This window comes from Octopus bimaculoides, chromosome 18 (genome assembly GCF_046866305.1).
Source record: "Octopus bimaculoides isolate indiv1 chromosome 18, ASM4686630v1, whole genome shotgun sequence".
Classification (NCBI taxonomy): Eukaryota; Metazoa; Mollusca; class Cephalopoda; order Octopoda; family Octopodidae; genus Octopus; species Octopus bimaculoides.
Genome location: NC_142945.1, coordinates 5923283 through 5945782, shown reverse-complemented (window position 1 = coordinate 5945782; position 22500 = coordinate 5923283). Strand labels below are relative to the sequence as shown.

At 40.2% G+C, this 22500-nt stretch overlaps 1 protein-coding gene across 7 annotated transcripts in view; it reads right to left on the bottom strand.

Annotated features, from left to right (window-relative positions):
* LOC106870038 (N-acetylglutamate synthase, mitochondrial) overlaps positions 1-22500 on the bottom strand; it is a 93822-nt gene that overhangs the window by 52190 nt on the left and 19132 nt on the right. The window contains exon 1 of one of the 7 annotated variants that reach the window (XR_016244931.1): positions 21955-22078. The exons of 4 other annotated variants lie outside the window; for them this stretch is intronic. The gene's annotated coding sequence lies outside the window, so the exon portion shown is untranslated. Of the gene's footprint in view, positions 1-2661; positions 2768-21954; positions 22125-22500 lie in introns of those variants that run through there. 2 more of the 7 variants (XM_089365671.1, XM_089365672.1) reach the window with 2 other exon arrangements.

Here is a 22500-nt window from a genome sequence, read left to right as displayed (position 1 = left end):
GATTGTATTTACTGGATCACTTACTATTGTAACCAAAAGAGAGCCAGCCCCAAAATCATTTTAGGTGTTTATCAACCCCTTGGGTAGCTACATAGGCACCCACCCAGTGGTCAATATTGTCCACTTTGCTGTTGTCCCCTGTTCTATAGATGTATTTGAACTTCTGGAAATAGTAGTTAAATCTCTCTCAGAATCATTCATACCAACTTGAGAAAGGAAGGACACATTGCATACAGCAGTCCAAGATACAAAAGAAAATTCGGCCAGTTTGCCACCTTCATAATAATAATAATAATGATGATGATAATAATAATAATAATAATGGTGGTGGTGGTGGTGATGATGATGATGATGATGATGATGATGATGGTTTCGAATTTTTACACAAGGCCAGAAATTCCGAGGAAATGGGGAAAGTTGATTACATTGACCCCAGTAGTTGACTGGTATTTATTTTATCAAACCTGAAAGGATGAAAGGCAAAGTCGACCTCAGCAGAATTTGAACTCAGAATGTGAAGATGGACAAAACACCTATGGATGAAACGTTTTGCCCCAGTGCAGCAACAATTCTGCCAGCTCATCCCTCAACAACAACAACAACAACAACAACAATACTAATAATAATAATAATAATAACGATGATGTACAGGGTTAAGTGATGATGGTGATTGATGCTACATTTTGGCTTCACAGCTATGGAAAGCTCCTCCATTAGCTCTTGTCTACAAACCACTACAATAATAACATCAGTCTATAACAGAATATCGAACATTCAACTGATTAAAGGCTGATTGATCAGCTAAAGAGTATCACTCCTCACTCCAGCTCTTCCTCATCTACCATATATATATATATATGTCTTTCTCTAGCTCTCCTTCTCTCTATGTATGTCTTTCTCTCTCTATCTCTAGCTCTCTCTCTCTCTCTCTCTCTCTATCTCTCTATCTCTAGCTCTCTCTCTCTCTCTCAGACTTGTTTTCTCTCTCTCTCTTTCTCAGACGTGTTTTCTCTCTCTCTCTCTATTTTGGTCTCTACCTTTCTCACCATCTCCTGATCTCTCTTTCTCTCTCTCTCTCAAGCTGTCTCTCTCCCACCCCCCTCTCTCCACCCAGTCTCTCATCCTCTTCTTCCTCTTCCTATATATCTCTCGGCATCACCATCCTCTTCAGCTCTTCTCTTCCGTTTTTAAGTTATGTAACGCTCGGGAATTTGATGATCAGAAAGAATCAGCTTCTAATTTTTTTACAAGGTTTTGATATATAAATATATATATATATATATATACACACACACACACACACACACACACACACACACACACACACAAACTCACGCATAACTATATATACATGTATCTATATGAACGTACATATGCAGTTCTGTGTGCATGTTTATTATGCACATGTGCACGCATGTTTTATTAATAGCTGCCGCCTACTTCCAAACCAATATTTTCAATATCAGCCTGTCTGCCTGATTGTCTTTTCTCTTTCGCCATGCATATACACAGACACATAAAGACACTTAAATAGACACGTGAACAGACATATACAGACGCACACATGCAAATATATACACACACACACACACACGTGGGTGTAGGCACACATATAAATGCCTAAAAATAAAAGTATAAAAAAACCACATGATTTATGGGATGACCCAATATATATATTTATATATATATATATATATATATATATATATATATGTGCTGAGATCCCCTTCAGTCGTGACTGACCATGGGATTGCACCTACAAAGTTACCTTCCCAAGGGTTGTTTATGGAAGGCCAGCAGTCGCCCATGCATACCAGCCTCCCCTCTCCTGGCCACTGACGTTATCCAAGGGAAAGGCAAAGGGGCCGATACAGCTTGGCACCAGTGATGTCGCAACTTATTTCTACAGCTGAGTGAACTGGAGCAACATGAAATAAAGTGTCTTGCTCAAGAACACAACACGCAGCCCAGTTCGGGAATTGAACTCACAACCTCACAATTGTAAGCTCAATGCTCTAACCACTGAGCCATGCACCGTCACTCTATATATATATATATATTATCTTTATCTTATGATATTTACTTTGTATTATATTATACTCATTTATTGTGCTTTTAATTATTAATTTTTCTATATGTGATAGTGGATTTTCATCGATGAGTTCATGAAACTTGGTTCTTTTCCCTAAAACTATATACTTATATATATTTTAATCTGTAAAGCTTAATTTAATTTTAATTTTTTATAAATTGATTTTAATTGAGTTTTTACCTGTAATTTTGGATTTTGTCCCTAATATTATATATATATATATCATCATCATCATCGTTTAACATCCGCTTTCCATGCTAGCATGGGTTGGACGATTTGACTGAGGACTGGTGCAACCGGATGGCTACACCAGGCTCCAATCTGATTTGGCAGAGTTTCTACAGCTGGATGCCCTTCCTAATGCCAACCACACCTGGAACCAATTCTGAGTCTGCTCTATGGTCTATATTTGATTTGGTGCTTCTGTGTTTGTGTGTGTGTGTGCGTGCGTGTGTGTGTAATTTCCAGGAATCATGAGAAGCAGGTATTTAAATAGGGAAAGCACCAAGGATGGTTTGGTGACAGCACTATCCCTTACAAACAACATATGAAGACAAATACATACTCACTAAAATAAACACGGATTTGTCCCTCCAGTTATGTATGCAGTCACAAGGAGTCACCAAATTCACACAGGACCTACAGCACCACCATCTATGGACTCCAGATCCAAACAAATTGAAGGTTCTGATTAAAGTGAAGGATAAACTATAACGACAGGTGGCTTGTGGTTCGCTACAGGTGTTACAGGTGAGTTGTTCTTTGTTTTTTTTTAGTGATGAATAGAAATGTTAATTCATACAAAAAAAAAAAAACGTCACTGAAAATGTTTTTTGTTTCCTGATGTAACATTTCTATTCAACAATAAAAAAAAAAAGAAGAATTCATCTGAAACACACCTGTAGCAAACCACAAGCCACCTGTGGTTATTGTTTATCCTTATCTGAAACAGCCGTAGCAAACCACAATCTTCATCATGATGATGATGATCATCGTTTAACGTCCATTTTCCATGCTGGTATGGGTTAGGCAGTTCGACTGGGGTCTGGGAAGCCAGGAGGCTGCCCCAGGCTCCAGTCTGATCTGGCAGTCTTTCTGCAGCTGGACACCCTTCCTAACGCCAACCACTCTGAGAGTGTAGTGGCTGCTTTTTCTAGCCCCAAATGGCTTATTTTTTATATCTAGCACTATGTCTTTCTCCATTTCTAAGTTAAGGGATAAAATAAAGCAACCATGCAAAAGACAACAGATCGTGACACACAGACACACAGAATAAACAGCACCCATTTTGCAGTCTGAGTCTCATCAGGTACATCCATACATAAAGCGGAATCTCGTTAAAAGCCTTGAGCTTAGGCTGCCATGCTGTTTAATGACGTTGAGTTGGGGAATGTATATATATACATATGTACATATATTCTTTTACTTGTTTCAGTCATTTGACTGTGGCCTTCAGGGGTTTTAGTTAAAGAAATTGACCCCAGGACTTATTCCATGTAAGCCTTTAGTATTTATTCTATCTTTTGCCAAAAATACTAAGTTACAGGGACATAAACAAACCAGCACCGTCCCTGTAACTTGACAAACAATGCTGGTGGAACAAATACAGACACACACATAAATACATGCATAAATATACGACGGTCTTCTTTCAGTTTCCATCTACTAAATCCACTCACAAGGCTTTGGTCAGCCAAGGCTATCGTAAAAGACGCCTACCCAAGGTACTACGCAGTGGGACTGAACCCAGAACCATGTGGTTGGGAAGCAAGCTTTTTACCACACAGCCACGCCTATCCACCTGTCTATCTGTGTATCTATCCACCCACCTATCTATCCACCTACGTACCTATCCTGTTTATCAAATCTCGCTGGTTAGCTGTCTTGCTAGCTAGCTCGTGTATTTAGATGGATGCCTCTGTGAGTGTGTGTGTGTGTGTGTGTGTGTGTACTTGTGCCTATACTCCCGTGTTCTAGTGCGTGAATGAAACCAAGAGTTTCGTTTTCCAATTATTTTGTTGCGCAAAATGTGTACTTGAGATATCACCCCCCCCCCCCCCCCCCCCGAACCCGCATATAGGCTCAACATCACTCACCGTCACAATCACATACCTGTTCATTCAGTAATGCAGATTTATCCAACCATGCAAACCGAAGGTAGCTCTGTTCGGTCAATCTGCACGCTAGAAATAGCAGCCAAATACCCCTCAGTTCAATATTCCCACTCGCTTGAATAGGGAGGGACACATCAGACAATGGAATCACAGACACACAAACACATACACACACACACACACACACACACACACACACACACACAAACACTTCCTAAAAAACAAAACAATTGTATAGTCATGCTTGGAATATCTTTGATCTCATAGGTGTACTCAGCCAAAGGTTGACACGGGCTATGCCACAATAACACACACACACACACACACAGATCCATATCTATACACAACAAATGCATATATGCAAACATGCGTATGCGTATGCACACTGGCACTCTCACTCACAATGAGTGTTCCACTCGACTCGACCAACTGGAACAGCCTGCTTGTGAAATTAACGACCAAGTGGCCGAGCACTCCACCGACACATGTCCCCTTAATGTAGTTCTCAGAGAGATTCAGCGCGGCACAGAATGTGACAAGGCTGACCCCTTTGTAATTACAGGTACAGCTTGTTTTTTTTTTTTTTGCCAGCTGGGTGGATGGGAGCAATGTGAAATTAAGTGTCTTGCTCAAGGACACAATGCATCACTGGGAATTGAACTCGCGACGTTATGATCATGAGCTGAATATCGTAACCAGTAAGCCACAACCCCACACCCACCTGCGTTCTGGAGCAGGCTGTTCCATCCATTGGATCTACTGGAACAGTCGTCGTCATAACCAACAGTGCCAGCATACACACACACACACACACACACACACACACATGCAAGCACGCACACATGCACAAATTACATGCGTATGCAAACATAAAGACACATGCAGAAAACAAATACATTATTTTCTGCAAACACATGCGTAGACAAACAGCAACCATATGCATACACACACACACACAAAGACAGTGTTACGCCTGCTCATACATATATAAGCGTACACATATATACACACACAAACAGGCAGACGAATACTTACACACGTGCAAACAGGTACATGCATACAAAAATAGACATACACATGCATGCATGTGTGTATATATATATATACACACAAACACATTTATATGCATATACGCATACATATGCACATACACGTATGCATACACATACACTAACACCCACACATGCATAAAAACAACGTGCATACACACACTAAATATGCATACATACTAACATACATATGCACACACACACACGTATGCATACACATACACACTAACACCCACATATGCATAAAAACAACCATATGTCCACAAACACATGTATGCATACACAACACAGCAAAAATAGACATACATATATATATATATATACACACACACACACACACACATATATGCACATGCAGATATGCACACACACACACACACACACGTATGCAAACACACACATGCAGACATACACTAAAAGATATAAACATATGCGCAGACACAAACATACAACATACGAATACATAACATACACACATACACACATTCATAAGCACGTACACATACTCACACACACACACACACACACAATACCTAATGGAAATGAAATGGGAACAGCAGTGAAATACCAAATTCTCCTCCACCCCCACAAACCCATTCAGCCAACACCTGATCCACTACACACCCACCCACCCACCACCCACAATGTCTACCAATGAAGCTTCCCCCACCCACCACCGTCGCCGCCTTTGTGACATGTTTACTTTGTCCATTTCTACAACAGTATAAAACTCCCAGAAAAACCTTTCTTGGCCCCCTTATCCTCTTACTCGTTGTAGCCCCAACCCTCAGACTCCCAATAACATTTTTTTTTTCTGTTTTTTAAAAAAAAATTTTTTTTTTTTACTTGTTTCAGTCTTTGAACTGTTTACCAAAATGTTATGTCACAGAAACATAAACAAACCAACACAGGCTGCCAAATTGGGAGTGGACACACACACACACACACACAGCCTGGTCCAGGAATTGAACTCATTACTTGAGGATTGTGAGCCTGGTGCTCTAACCACTGAGCTATGCGCCTTTACTCTTTACTCATTACTCTGACAAATGTAATACTTATTCACATTGTTTTGAATTAATCCAACATAATCTTGTAGCTTCAAAATTTCAATGATGTGAGTATTTATCTTTAGAATGACATTGCAGGGTAAGTGTTAGAGGCCAGATCTGGTTGGTTTGAGGATAAAACAAGAAGAATATTTGGACCCGATATGGCCGGTTTGAATGCTAAACGATTTGGGGGATAGCATTTAAAGTGTTGGAGGTGTAGGTGGAGAGTTAACGAAGCAGGCAGCGGTCAAGGCACAGGTAAGGCTGTATGATCAGGGAGTTCGCTTGGGAACCACAAGCCTTCAGGTTCGGTCCCACTGCACAGCTCCTTGTGCAAGTATCTTTTTTCTATAGCCCCAGGGCCGACCAAAGTCTTCATTGTAAATTTGGTGCTCAGAAATTGTGCGGAAACCTGAGGCATGTAGATGTATCTCTCTCTCTCTCTATGCATGTGTGAGAGTGTGGTGTGTGTGTGTGTGTGTGTAAGGGTGTGTATGTATGTGTGTCTTTATGCTTGTTTCTCACAACTTCACAAACGGTGTTGTTTTGTTTACATCCTCCCGATTGAGCAGTTTAACAAAAAGAGCCTACATACCAGAGTTTAACCCCCACCCCAAAAAAAAAGTACTGGATCAAAAATCCAATCAACTAACTCCTTTCATGTGGTGCCCCAGCATGGCCACAATCCAACAACAGAAAAACACTTTGATCACGGCCAAAGTTGTGCTTCGTGATTTGCTTGTCATTTACAAGTTGTGCTCAGAGGGGGCGGTTAAAGAAACGGGATGTCGTGACATCGTCTATGGCCCCTTTTGAGAAGGACATTAGCAGTTTTAAATGAAAGGATCCGACCCCAAGCCTGAATTTGACTCCTCCTCCTCCTCAATTTCGTCTTCTCTGCGATGACGCTTGCTTAGCGATGTGAAAGAATATCGGTAAAGTGATGTGTAATCTCATTGTTTGGTTCGGTTTTGATCGCATTTGGAGGGAGGGGAGGGGGGTTAGATGAGAAGAAAGAGGAAAGGAAAAATAGAAGTGAAAAGACTAAAGGACAGAGGGAGAGAGAGAGAGAGAGAGAGAGAGAGAGAATGATGGCAAGGAAAGAAGCAGAGAGAGAGAGAGAAAGAGGAGAGAGGGGAGAGAGAGAGTGACAGAGAGAGAGAAACAGGAGAGAGAGAGAGACAGAGAGAGGAAAGAGAGAAAGGGAATAATGTGAGAGGAGAAAGAGACAGAGAAAGAAAGAATAGAGAGTGAAAGACTAAAAGAAAGTATGAGAGAAAGAGAGAGAGAGAGTGAAAGGCTGGAAAAAAGAGAGAATATATAGAAAGAGAAATAAGAATATCTGTCTGTGCAGTTGACCTCCAGGTCAGCTCTGATTGAGTAAATCTATAATCAAAGACGACCCAGCCGTGACCATCCCACCTTCCGTTTTCGGGTTTACTTTATCCAGGGCTATGTTATTTACTTTGGCGTTTTTTGTGGGGCGGGGCGGGGTGGGGAGCTGTGTTTTTGGTTTTTTTTTAAAGACGGTAGAATATGATTTCAGAAAGATTTGGCTGTTGTTTCTAGTAAGTGGCATGACCACCATGAAGAGGATCTCGCTTTATGTGCGTGCGTAGGTGTGAAGGGGGGGGGGGTGAGTGTGTAGGTGTGTGTGTGTGTGGAGAGAGTGGAAAGGAAAAAAAGTGAAGCCCAGAATATGTAGAGGAGAAGGCGGAGAGAGAATGAGTGAAGAAAAGAAGAAAGGTGGGGGATTAGAAGGGAGAAGATAGAAATAGTGAAGGGGGAGGAGAGAAAGAAAGAGCAAGCGAGAGGAGAGAGAGGAAGAACTAGATGGATGAGAGGAAGAGTCAGAGGGAGAACGAAAAGTGAGGTATAAGAGAGAGAGAGGGGGGGGAATTAAAGAAAGTAAGAAAGGGAGAAAATAAAGAGAAAAAGAAAAAGGGGGAAAACAAAAATAAGTGAGGGTAAAAGAGTGAAAGAGAGAGAGAAAAGTGAAAGGGACAAGCGAGAAAGAGAGAGAGAGGGAAGAGGGAGAAGGGAGAAAGAATAAGACGGAGGAAAGAGAGGTTTTATTGGTCGTTGATTACGAGTGACGTCAGAACAACAAATGAAATCATCGTCGATTGCCCTTTTCTCTCCCCCTCTCTTTCTCTATTACTCCTCCTCCTCCTCCTCCTGCATCCAGTTAGTCTCGACTACCCTTTCCTCGTTCATTCATTCATTCATACTAATGAGTAAAAAGATAAACGAAAACACACGCGCGCACACACATACGCACGCAGTTACACGCTTATAAATAGACGTACACACGTTATTACTAGACACACACACACATACTTACACAGCTCATTAATAAACATATTCATTACAAAATGCAAATTAAACCTGCATTTTAATAAACATATGGATACATATTGTGGGCCCCTTGGGCAAGTATCTTTACCCTCTACTATAACATCAAGACCAGCAAAGCCTTGAGAATGGATTTGGTAGATGGAAAATGGAAGAAGTCCGCTGTATATATTTATATGTGTGCGTGTTTGTCCCCCAATACCGTTTGATAACCGGTGTTGGTTTCTTTATGTCTCCGTAACTTAACGGTAGAACCGATAAAGTAACTACTCGCTTTTTTTTGTTTTTTTTAAATTAAGTACTGGGTTGATTTGTTGGACTAAAGGGTCCTCCCAGCATGGCCGCAGTCCAATGACTGAAAACCAGTGACAAAATAAACATACTTATTACAGGTAGTTACACATGCACAGACTTATTGCTGAATATACACTCGAGGAGACTCGATGTGGTCGCTCAATATGCTAGAAATAGCAATCAAATTCCTTTTACAAAAAACGTTAGAGAGATGGTCACAGCAAGAGGGCCTCTGAGCATGAGTCCCATTCGATCAAACTTGAGTTGGAGGCTAATTTAACAATGTACACCCGTTATTACATATCGTAGACACATACATAAGCCTTCATTAGGAAACGTGTGTAAACACTTTATTAATACACATCATCGCGTTTCTTAATATTAAACCCACAAAATTACGCACTGCAAACAACACACACACACACACACACACACACACACACACACACACACGCGCGCGAGATTATCACAACTGCGCACAGATTATCATCATCATCATCATCATATATGTGCTAATAAAGACACATGGAAACGTGAAAATACAAATATATAATCTATGTACAGAAATACATATATTAACATATTTACACACACACACGTAGATACAGAAATATATGCGTATGTATGTGTGTGTGTGTGTGTGTGTGTGTGTGTGTGTGTGTGTGTATATATATATATATATATATATATATATATATATATATATGTACACACCCAAACGCACGCACATGCGAAAAGCAATTATAACGGTACATGTGAGACCAAAATGGGTGTCTTCATGCGGTCGCTTGAAACGCTGGAAATAGTTGCCAAATTCCCTTGAAATCCTAACTTGTCATCTAAAACAAACTGCTCTTTGAAGAATTCATTGAATAGCGTAGTATTGGATACGTGATGTCTGGGTAAAAAATGGTCATGGCCGGAACATTTAAAATTTTTTTTTTTTATCATTGACTAAATACATCAAGATTGAGTTAGAGCTAAACAACATTACACATACATATAAATACATACATACACACAGGTACGCACATACATACATTCCTATATATCCTTACATTCATACACACACAGGGTATATATATATATATATATATATATATATATATAATCACATACGCACCAAAGCAGACAAATTTCAATATTGGAAATATACTACTTCTTCCACCACCACTACTACCACTACTACTACTACTACTATTTTTACCCAAACCGTCCCTACTACTGGACCATTACGTAGTCGCTCAAGCCGCTAGAAATAACACCCTAATCTCCCTCGTATTACACTCATTCCTTCCTACCATCTTTAGAAATAAAAAGAAGGAACACAACAAAGACATTGGCGAGAGATAAAGCAGTGGCTGGGTACAGAAAATGATGTGGGTGTGTGTGTTTGCTCTTTAGGGGGCTGGTCTGGGGTTAACAACAACAACCCTTATATGATACGCGTAATTAACAGTAAGGGGAGAGGGTGACGGGTGGCATCTGCCAAATCACATTGAGATAATGGAAGAAATAGAAACAGTCTGAAAACTCGATGCGATGGTCATAACTGGAACGCCCTTGACATAAAAAAGGGTTAAGGTTTGCTAATTCAGACCTCACTTGGGGCTAATGAACAAGAACTATTACTACTACTACCACCACCACAGTTGCTGCTGCTGCTACTACTATTACTACTAATACAACAACCAAGGTGCCTTCACGCAGTCGCTCAACTGAACCTGCTAGAAATAGCAGTCAGATCTACTTCAGATCGTAATATGCTAATTTATAAAAGAGAAGAAAGCGTGTGGACAATGTAGTAGTCCTAAGATATATTAAACAGATTGAGGGTGGTCGTGGCTGGAACGCCTTTGATCACTGGTGCGTTCGAGTAGAGCAGACTGACTGGGGGTGAGGGCTTTTACAGCGGTAACCACCACCACCACCATCATCATCATCATCGCTTTTATCTTATCATCACTATCATCAGCATCAACATCATTAGCAACACCATGAGAATTATCCATCACCACCACCACCACCACCTGTATTGTGGCTGGCTATTATTGTTTAGCCCAAGGCTAGCTCTCTTTGAGCAAAGCTTATAATCAAGGCGTCGCGCGCGCGTGTTCACTAATTATTTAATGAGTTCTTTCTGGGTTTTAGGCAACAAATTTGAAGAGGACCACATCGTTACTCTTTCTAACAAGTCGGATAGGTTTTCACACAAAGCCCCCGCAACCACGATAGACTGTGGCAACGATAGGACGCCCAGATTAAATACCCCACAAGCAATTATGTTCTGAGTTCAAGTCTTACGTAGGCCCTTTCCTTCTGACGACCAGGCGCGACAAAATAAATAAATAAATAAATAGCCAGTAATATACGTGGGTAGAGTATACACACGCGCGGCAGGAACATTTTCATTGTATCCATGTTCTCGCTTGGAATCAACGAGAGAACCACAACGCGGTCGCTTTGTCTGTTAGAAACAGCAGCTACATTCTTCTTCAAATCGCACCATACTGTCTTTGAAATAAATGGAAAGCGAGTGGAAGAGCGGAGAAGGGAGGAAGTATTCGATAACGCAGTTCTCGGTTGGTGGTGCTCAACCATTTTTTTACCTGTAGACCCCTTTCGATTCCTGTTTTATTTCGGTGGACCCTAATTAGCCACTCGATGTTTTAAAAAAATCCTTTTGTATTTTTATGGTTAAATATCATTTGTGATCGACTATTCCCCTCCCCTCAAATTCCAGGCCTTGTGCTTATAGTAGAAAGAATAATTAAATATAAGGAATTGTATTTTAAAAAAATGTTAGAATATTTTGTGCATTGTTGAAGTATAATTTATGGCGCATAGACTTCAACGGCAAAATCTCATACGGACCCCCGGCTGAGAACCACTGACCTAGGTGTTGCGAAAAAAAAAAACGGGATGGTCACGGATAGAATGCTTTTGATTTATAGGTGTGCTCGGTCAGGGATATTCAGGGGTTAAATAACGAACCATGCTCTCACTTGTGGGGATAGGTCGTTGATGCTAGTAATTAATGCTATGACCCTGGCTTATGACAAGGAAGGTCACCGGTGGACGACTGAAGAACTTGCTCAACAGCGCGAGCTCTCGAAAACACTGCTCTCATTTCTGAGCTACACCGCCCATGCTGGAATCTACTGAATCTACTCACAGCTGGGGGGGGGGGCGGGGGTCAAACGAGAAACGGCGCGGTCTGTACGCGGTCGCTCGACCTGCTAGAAATAACAGCCAAATCTCCAGTAAAACACCCACCACACATACACCTACAGTCTTAGAAAGCGGAAGGACAACTTCGGAATCATGAGGTCACAATTTCGATCCCGTAGCGTGGAATCTTGGGCAAGTTCCTCACTCGATTTGCTATAAGTAACAACAAAATCTCCAACGAATCACACGCCATAAAATGTCTGAGAAAACGGTACGACACAGTTTGTGGATGCACCCATGACGGTTTCGCAACCATGAGGTCACGATTTCGATCCTTTGCCATGGCATCTTGAGAAAGTATTTTTTTATACTTCAAACACCATGTTGACCGACCAAAGCATAGCAGCTCGTCGGGTGGATTGTACTTGCAATGAGCGGGGAAGAAGGCCTGACAACACCTTATAGCTTATTCAGGCACTCAACTACGAGTCCACTACATCCTATAGCAGAAACAACTGTAAGCTAATGAAGTCCGTAACATAACCGTTTTTTCTTTTGCTATGTTTTTCTTTCATATATATATATATATATGTTTATTTTCTCTTATTCCTTTCTGTTGAAGACCGTAAGCTCGAAATGTAAAGGACTTATTCATTTTCACGAGCGTCAAACTAATACACTTGCCTTCGTCTTTTGTTTTCCATAAATTTCAACTATATATATACACACAAACACATGAGGGGCTTCTTTCAGTTTCCATCTCTCAAATCCACTCAGAAAGCTTTGGTCAGCTCGAGGCTGCAGAAGACACTTGTCCAAGGTGCCAAACAGTGGGACTGAACCTGGAACTATGTAGTTGGGAAATTAAACATCTTACCGCACACCAACGTCTATGCCTGGGTATCAAAGGATATCAAGGGTCCTTCCCGAGCCATAGGTTAAGGCCGGTTTCCCAATTTAAGTGGCGCATACAAAACTGCTACCGTAACTAAATACTAGCTTCAAATTTTGGTAAAAGGCCAGTAATTTGGGGTCTGAGGGTAAGTCGATTACATCGAACCCCAGTGTCATTTTATTGACCCCGAAATTATGAAAGGCAAAGTCGAAGTCGGCGGAATTTGAACTCAGAACGTAGCGACGGACGAAATGCCCGCTAAATATTTTACTCGGCGTGCTTGGCGATTCGGCCAGCTCACCGCCGTAACACTTACTAGAAAAATATAAAAGTACTATCATAACTACCACTACAACCACCGCCTATACTGCTGCTGTTACTACTATTGCTACAACCGTTACTGCTAGCAAGTATGAAAAATACTACCGCCACAACCACCACTATTACTACTACTATCGCCCACACTACTACTCCAGTTGTGTGCATACATCAATGACTGTTGCATCTGGACACATCTTTAGTGATGTGCCTCGTATAATCGGGTGTTTCGGGATGATAACCAGGCATATATATATATATATATATATATATATATATATATATATATATATTTCGTATGTGTATTTCGTGTGCAAGATTCTTGATGTGGATACGTGTGTTGAAAGAAATACAATTAAACCTTGGGAGAGGCATTATGCCGGTAATAAACACACGCACTGGTTCAGTCCTTTATTAATTTATATAGTTTTTTGTTAAATTATTTCATTGCACTCTTGCAATCTCTTCAGTAACTTGTCTCTCCACTTCCATTTATTTTGAAGAGATTGCAAGAGTGCAATGAAATAATTTAACAAAAAACTATATAAATTAATAAAGGACTGAACCAGTGCGTGTGTTTATTACCGGCATAATGCCTCTCCCAAGGTTTAATTGTATATATATATATATATGATTGTTACTGCTAGCAAGTATGAAAAATACTATCACCACGACCACCATCGCCAACACTACTACTCCAACTAAATAGGAAAAATAGTACCACAACGATCACTGCTATTACCATCACGTCTATGACCACCACCACCACTACTACTACTACCACTACCACTACTACTACTACTACTACTACTACTACTACCACTACCACTACCACCACTACCACTACTACCACTACTACTACCACTACTACTACCACTACTACTACCACTACTACTACTACTAAACATGAAGAATAGCACCATTTCTTGGTGATTCCCGACTGTTCTTGGCGGATGATACCTTTGCACTACTCAGGTGACAATCCTCCAAATCGTGGGGCCTGTTTGGAGTCGGTTGTCATTGCTGGTGTGGATTAAGACGAGTTTGGGAGTGGAAAATTCTACCTCAACCTCTTTTAGTCGCCTTTGTTTTTTGATTTTCGTTTTTGCTTTTTTGTTTGTTTTTTTTTGCGACAAACGGAGGAAACATTGGGTTTGTTCTTTGGAGAGAGGGAGAAAACCAGGTACCATAATGGATTTTATAATATTAGCGGTCATTTTTAAGGCGGCGAGCTGGCAGAAGCGTTAGCACGCCGGGCGAAATGCTTAGCGGTATTTCGTCTGCCGTTACGTTCTGAGTTCAAATTCCGCCGAGGTCGACTTTGCCTTTCATCTTTTCGGGGTCGTACTGGGGATTGGATGTAATCGACTTAACCCCTCCTCCGAAATTGCTGGCCTTGTGCCAAAATTTGAAACTGATATTAGCGGTCATCAAGACATGGCATGAATATTTCTTTCAAAAAAACAACAAAAAAACTGTTCTTGGATAAACCGCCAAGAAAAGCTACAACATTAACCACCACCACTACTACCACCACCATTACCACTACTACTACCATTACGTACTTTTATTCATGCTTCTTACCTATTTGTTAATTATTGGCACACTTTCGGTTGGTGCGAAGTGTGATAATTCTTAAGAATGATAAGAATCTTGAAAAGTTGGGAGTTTTCGGAAAAGGAAAAGGATGTCTGTGTGTGTGTGTGTATGTGTGTGTGTTTGAGAGACAAAGAGAGAAGGGGGGGAAAGGGGAGATAGGGAAAACAAGGGTACGGCGAGGGTGAGAGTGTGTGTGTGTGTGATAGTGAAAGGAAGAGGGAGAGAGGGAGAGCGAGAGACTCGAGTGTACGATCTGCTAAATCTACCTGGCACGTGATATCTCGTTGGATGTGAAATAAGTTATTCATAACCATTTCTCTAGCAAATCACCCGTTTCCTAATTCACCACCCTGATATTACATCTACCCTATAAAGAAAGAAAGAGGCGGAGACGAGAGAAAGAATGACATGGTGGTGGTGGTGGGGGGGAGCAAAGAAAGAGAGATTCAAGTGTACAAATTTGCCTAACCTACCCGGTAAATGATATCTCCAAGAATGTGAACAAGTGATTTATAACAATTTTTCTCTGCAATTCACCCCTTTTAACAATTTACCACCCTGATCTCATTTTTCCCCTTTCTATAAAAAGAAACCCTTGTGGTTACACAACACAGCTTGTTACATAACATTAAACAGGTGTGTTATAAATTTCACACAAACGTTCTGAAATTAACCTTAGGGGGAAAATTTTTTTGTGGTGTCTTACGGGTTTTTTCTTTTTTCTTTTTTTTGTTTTTTTTTGCGTTTTTGTTTTGTGGAGTGGGGTAGTTTTATTCTTCCTGTACAACTTCTGTTTATCGTTTCTGAAATTTGAATAAATTTTACCCTTTTTCGAGACATATGACGATGGAGTGTCAAAAACAAAAACAAAAACAAAAAAAAAGAATGAATTTTTTCGATACCGGCTTCTCTTTGCTTTCAATCAAGGTACCAAAGCTGCCAAAACCACCCGAGATGTTTACACTGTGAACGGGGTGGAGGCACTACTACAGAAAGAACTGTACAAAGATGGTTTTCCACGCTCCAAGGAGATGAAATCGACCTCACAAACGCTCTGCATTCCGGCCAACTTGTTTAGTTCAATGACGGGCAATTGAACGAGATTATCCGCGAGGATCGCGATGATCCACTAGGACAGCAGTTCTCAACCAGGGTCCTGATAAGATCTTGTTGTTAAAATTTATCTACAATGAACTGGTTATATTTCTTTCCATAATACACAAAATATTTAAACAATTTGAAGACACATGTCAACGAATCTACCATCCTTTCCAATATAAAGACACCTGATCCTAACAAGCGCCTACTAACACAATCTGTATCACGTCCTCGCGTTGTTTTTTGTTGTTGTTTTCTTGTCTTTTTCCTTTTTTGAACTTTATATATATATACACACACACACACACACACACCTGTTTATATGGGCAAAACGAAAATAAAAAACTAAACAACAAAAGTCAATAGGACTTGCACAATGACTATATTAGGTTGACACTCAATTTAGGATGGCAAAAAAAGTGGGTGTACAACGTTTCGAGCCGGGGCTCTTCGTCAGAAAGAGGAAATATCCGGAGAGAAAGAAAACATAGTCCAAGAAAAGCACGCAATTGATTGTAACCACGCACGTGCTTTTCCATCTTAAACTGAGCGCCAACCTAATATATTCATTGTGTAGGTCCTATTGATTTTTTTTTTTTTACTTTCGATTTGCCTATTATCGCCCGCTCACACGAATCTTCTACGTCGTTCCGGCGGTGATTTGGAGTACCTAATTCTTGGATTTCCCTACACTGGATTACGCCACAACTTTGAATTCCCTCGGAGTACGTCGTTTTTGCATCTTTGATTGTGTGTGTGTGTGTGTGTGTATATATATACATATACACACGACGGGCATCTTTCAGTTTCCGGCTACCAAATCCACTCACAAGGCTTCGGTCAGCTCGAGGCTATGGTAGAAAACACTTTCCCAAGATGCCACGCAGTAGGACTAAACTTGGAACCCTGTAGCTAGGAAGCGAACTTCTTACCACAAAGCTACACTTGCGCCTACATTTATCTTCTTCCAGCGTCTTATTATAATAACCCTCAGACACAGCAAAAGGTCTCACATGTTTCATAGAGTGAGTTGAGTAACATCGATTAAGTGAGATTAACCAGGCAATTAGTAGCTGTGGAAAATCTAAACGATACATTGTTCAATAATCCTATCTAGTATCTTTGTGTGGTGGTGGGGGGCACGTTTGCTTCGTACTAGGATGTCCTGCTTTTGTCTTTCGTTACACACACACAAACATTGTATACATTATAAGTGGAAGGCTCTGATTTCTACTACTCATAGTTGCCCATTTCCAATCATCAGCTCATAAACTGAGATTGGTTTTATTTGGCATATCCATTGTCTGAATGTTTTCTTGAAATATGAAATGGAAGTTTGAAGGAAATGCCTATCTTTATTGTTCTTTCGTTTAAAAACTTTTGTGAACGACACGTGTGTCAATGACTACTTTAAGCTCACGCCTTCTTACTTTATTTCTGGTTATCGTGGTAGTAATTATTATAAACGTCATAAACTCTATACAATCGAAGTCATGATATTCAAAAGAAAACCAGGCTTTTTTTTTTTTTTTACCAGCTGAAGATCAAAAACAAGCAACTTGGAGTAGTGGAAATCGGAACCTTTCGGATATAATGTATTACAGAATACATTACATTTGTATTGAGTCCTATAATTTATCGCTTCAAATGAAACAACACACAAACACACACACTATGGTTGGCGGGAAAGTACCGCTGGAGGAAAATGCCATTGCATGCTTGGAGCGTGCGTAACATAATACAACAAAGTGCCCCCCACCCTCCGATGATCTGTTTTGGTTATGCATCCAACTGCACTTAGAACATCCAGTTCAGAGTTTCCAAACAACCACAACGGTGAAAAGTACGTAGGGAAAAACGAATATAAACTTGTGTTTATCATAATTTGTCCTTTCTCTCTCTCATATAAATAATATATATATATATCATAGCGTATAAGAATTCTTATACCCTTTTATATATAAAAATGTTTGTCTTCTCACTTTTATTATGCATGCTAACCACTGGTATAAACTATTGATTTAATAATTTTTGCCCTGTATATATATATATATATATATATATATATATATATATATAGAGAGAGAGAGAGAGAGAGAGAGAGAGAAAGTGAGAGAGAGAGAGAAATACATACATACACATTATATATAATTACCAATTTCTTTACACAGTTAATTACCAATCCACCATATTTAATCTTGTCGTAAAGCTGGCGGCATTTCCACCAACATTTCAACAATTGTAATTCACTAAAACAGCCAAGGAGACATTTCTTAATGTCAAGATTCTACTAATTAACATAGATCATCTCAGTTGATTAAACATTTTTTTTCAACATCACTCCATTAATTAACTACACGAGACCCGGCCGCATTTCTATGGAAAACAAGCAGTGGTGTTTTCTTCCAGCAGTATTTTTCCCCGCCAGCCATACAGTGTGTATGAATAAATTATTATTACCAGGCAGTGGCTCTCATGGCTTCTGATCTTAACTGATTGGAAGTGTTATCATGTACATTGTTTTGTCTTGGTATAAAAGAATGGTTACAACAAATATTCTGCTCAATACCACGGATTTGCTTGTCAGATGCTTGACCATAGCCAGATGAGCATGTCCCTTGGTGGCTGACGATATGTGCATCTCTGATCACGAGCAGAAATAGTCGGGGAGCATCATAGCCATGTATTGAGAGGAATTCTTTGGAGTTTGAATAATTCACCTTTGGAAACCTGGGTGTTTTGTTCATCATCCTTAAACAGCTCTTATTCAGGGAACTTTTGAGCAGGATGGGCTACTCGACCTGAAACAAATTCTAATTGGGCCCCACCTGCAAGGTCATGCGCTGTTAATCTTGATATGAGATCACCATGTCGCGCACATATGGTGATGATACATGTACCTGGTGTATCCTTATCAGATGGGTAGTCATGATGGGCATCGTATATTTTACCCCAATGTCACTTTGATGGCATGCACTGCTCTCTCACTCGATAATAATAATAAATAATATGGCACATGGACCGTACGGAAAACAGGAACAAACACACACAACGGATGCGGACATGCTCAGCTCCGCATCAGTTATCTACCAAATATCACGGTTTCAACACCTTCCGATAATATTGTTCAATTTGGCAATGCCATCAGCATAAGGTGCCACGCAGTTGGACTGAACCCGGAACCATGTGGTTGGGAAGCAAGCTTCTTACCACACAGCCACGCCTGCGCCTAAAATTTCCCTCGGATCATACACACTGGACTGTCCTCAAAACAGAAGGACTCGCTGTAGGTCTAAAATATACTCTGCTTCCATTATAAACGAGATGGTCATGGCCGGAACACCTCTGATCGGTAATGAGCTTTCTGGGGCTAAACAACAACGAAAACAATGGCAATAAAATATATTGGGGTCTGTTATGCCAACACACGATTTACGTAGATTATATGTCGTTACTTTGCAGAGTTAAGGATTGAATAACAGTTTATTCCTTTTCTAAGATGCATAAAGCAACGCAAATGAAATGTAAAAAGCACCAGCCGGGAATGGAAACCAGGTCGCAGATTTACTCGTCCGGAAGACGGCTGTCTTCCACTCTTCCAACTGGCCGCTGGCAATATTGATGTTCAATTCACACACATACACACACACACACACGTACATACATACATACGCACACACACACACGTACATACATACGCACACATTCATACATAGAAATATAGACACGCGCACATGTTCAAACATGTGCACACGCACAAGTGTATAAACATACACACACGCATGTATTAACATGTACAAACAAACATACACTCTTCTCACACATACAAATATACTCACAAGAATACACACGCGTACATACGCACACTGGTGTACAAACATGTGTACACACACACACGCATAAACATATACACAGATACATAAACAAACACACACACGTACACACAAACGCAAATGAATGAAATGCAGACGAGTTTGTGTTTTCAATCCAAACAAAATCTTCTCCTCCTACCACAAAGCCAAAGTGAGAAAGGAGGAGGAGAAGCAGTAATAGAGAGAGGAAGAGAAATAATGGGGATGAGTGAGAGAAGCTATAAACACGACATAGAGAGAAAGAGGAAGGGAATAGGAGGAGGAGAGAGAGAGTGAGAGAGAGATTATAAACGAGTGATTTAGTTGGAGTGAGAGGATGACAGAAGTGTAATAAATCAGAAGCATACGGAGGGGAGGGAGAGGGAGAGAATAAGAGGCAAAGAGAGAGGTAGGAGAGAAAGAGAGAAAGAAGGGAAGCGAGGGGAAGAAGAGAGAAGCAATAAGGGAAAAGTGGGAGAAGTCACTTAGTGATATGAGAGGGGGAGTCTTGATGAGAAGCAAAGAGAGAAGGGGAGGAAAGAGAGGACAATACAAAACAGTGAGGGAGGGGGAAGTGAAAGTGCAGTAGATGTGAGAGGGAGAGTGTTAATAAGAGATAAAGAAGGGAGGGAGGAAAGACAGAGAACAATACAAGAGAGGGGGAGAGAGAGAGAGGGAGAAAAATATGAGGTGAGAAGAAGAAAAGGAGAAAGATGGAGATTAGAGCTGGAGAAACCAAGAAAGAGAGACGTAGTGAGAGTGTGTAAGAGGGAGAGGGAGACCAATATACCCAAGATAGAAAAAAAAAAGAGAGAGAAGTAGATTGGAAGAACCAGGCAGAGAGAGAGAGAGAGAGAGAGAGAGAGAGAGAGACAGACAGAGAGAGAGAGACAGAGAGAAACAAATAGAAAAAGTGAGTGATGGAGAGAGAGAGAGACAAGACAAGGGTGGGGGGAAGACACATCCCCCATCACCACCACAAGTAATAAGACTGCCATAGCCACCACATTGACAGCATCATTACAACCACTACTACTTACATTACACCACTTCCAAGATTCATCTCGACATCATAACATAAAGAGACTACCACCACTGCTACTACAACCAAAACAGCTATTACTACTAGAATAGCCATTAACACTAACATCACATCTATCACTGACCACCTCTAATAACAACGTTACCATTGAGAAGGCTACTACTACTACTACTACTGTATTACTACAAACACAAGTGTGGTGGTGGTGGTGGTGGTGGTAGTGGTAGTAGTAACCTCTACTATTTGAGATGTCTATGACTGAGGTGACCATCAATGAAACGAGTGGTAACATAGTATAGGACAGGCGCGGGACAAGGATATAATGGGTAGAGAGAGAGAGAGAGAGAGAGAGAGAGAGACAAAGAAGGACAAAGAGAGAGGGAGGGGAGAGAAAGACAGAAACAGTGAAAAAAGAGACAGAGAGAAAGAGATATAAACAAGAACAGAGAGAGAGAGAAAGAGAGACAGAGACAAACAGAGAAAGAGAAAATGTAAGGAAAGGGTTGAGATACGAAAACTCATTAATCAGACACACACACACACACATACACACCTTTCATAGATATAAACATACACACACACACATGTACATACACATATATACAGAGGGGGGGCTTTCGCGCGCGCAAACACACAAGTGACAACAACGAAAATGGTTTGGAGACAGTTGAAGGACACGCACAGACATTCAGGCATAGAAACACACCACCGCCAAACAGACTTAAACACAGAGATGAATTTCTCTGGTTTCTGAGAGGGGGGGGGTCTTCTTTTTGTGTGTGTGTTTTTGTTATAGTTGTGTAACAGCAAACGCATATCATCATCATAATAATCATAATGTGACGAAGGAATGAATATAAATAATAATACTGTACAATATGTAACGGGGGTGTGTGTGTATATACACATATATATAAATGCAGAGAAAATGGTATGAAATTAAACAATACAGATAGATAAATAAATACGTATATATATATATATATATATATATATATATATATATATATATATGTAGACCCACCGAAGGTTGCGCATCATTGATGGAGTCGGTCATTGAGAAAAATTGGGATTTTGCATCCGACAGTCAGTCACGGAAAGATGGGAAGAATTCTCAACAGCAAAAGAGAGTCTTCTTCACTTTGATTATATGAGAGAGGGAGAGAGAGAGAGAGAGAGAGAGAAAGAGAGAATGGGCATGTGGGGGGGGGGGGGAAAGAGCGAGAGAGAGAGGATGTACAACCCATAGTTGTACACACACGTGGTATGTTGTAGACGTGCATACTTCTACAACGAAATGTATGCATATATATATATATATATGTATGTTATATATACGTATAATATAAATATAAATATATATATATACATATATACTCTGCTGTTCTCTAACTTGATATGTGATTCTTTTTCCGATTTATGATTTACCTCACGATATATATACATATATATATATAATATATCATATATATATACATATATATTATATATTACATATATATAATATATATTACATATATATTACATATATATATATATACACATATACATATTACATATATATATATAT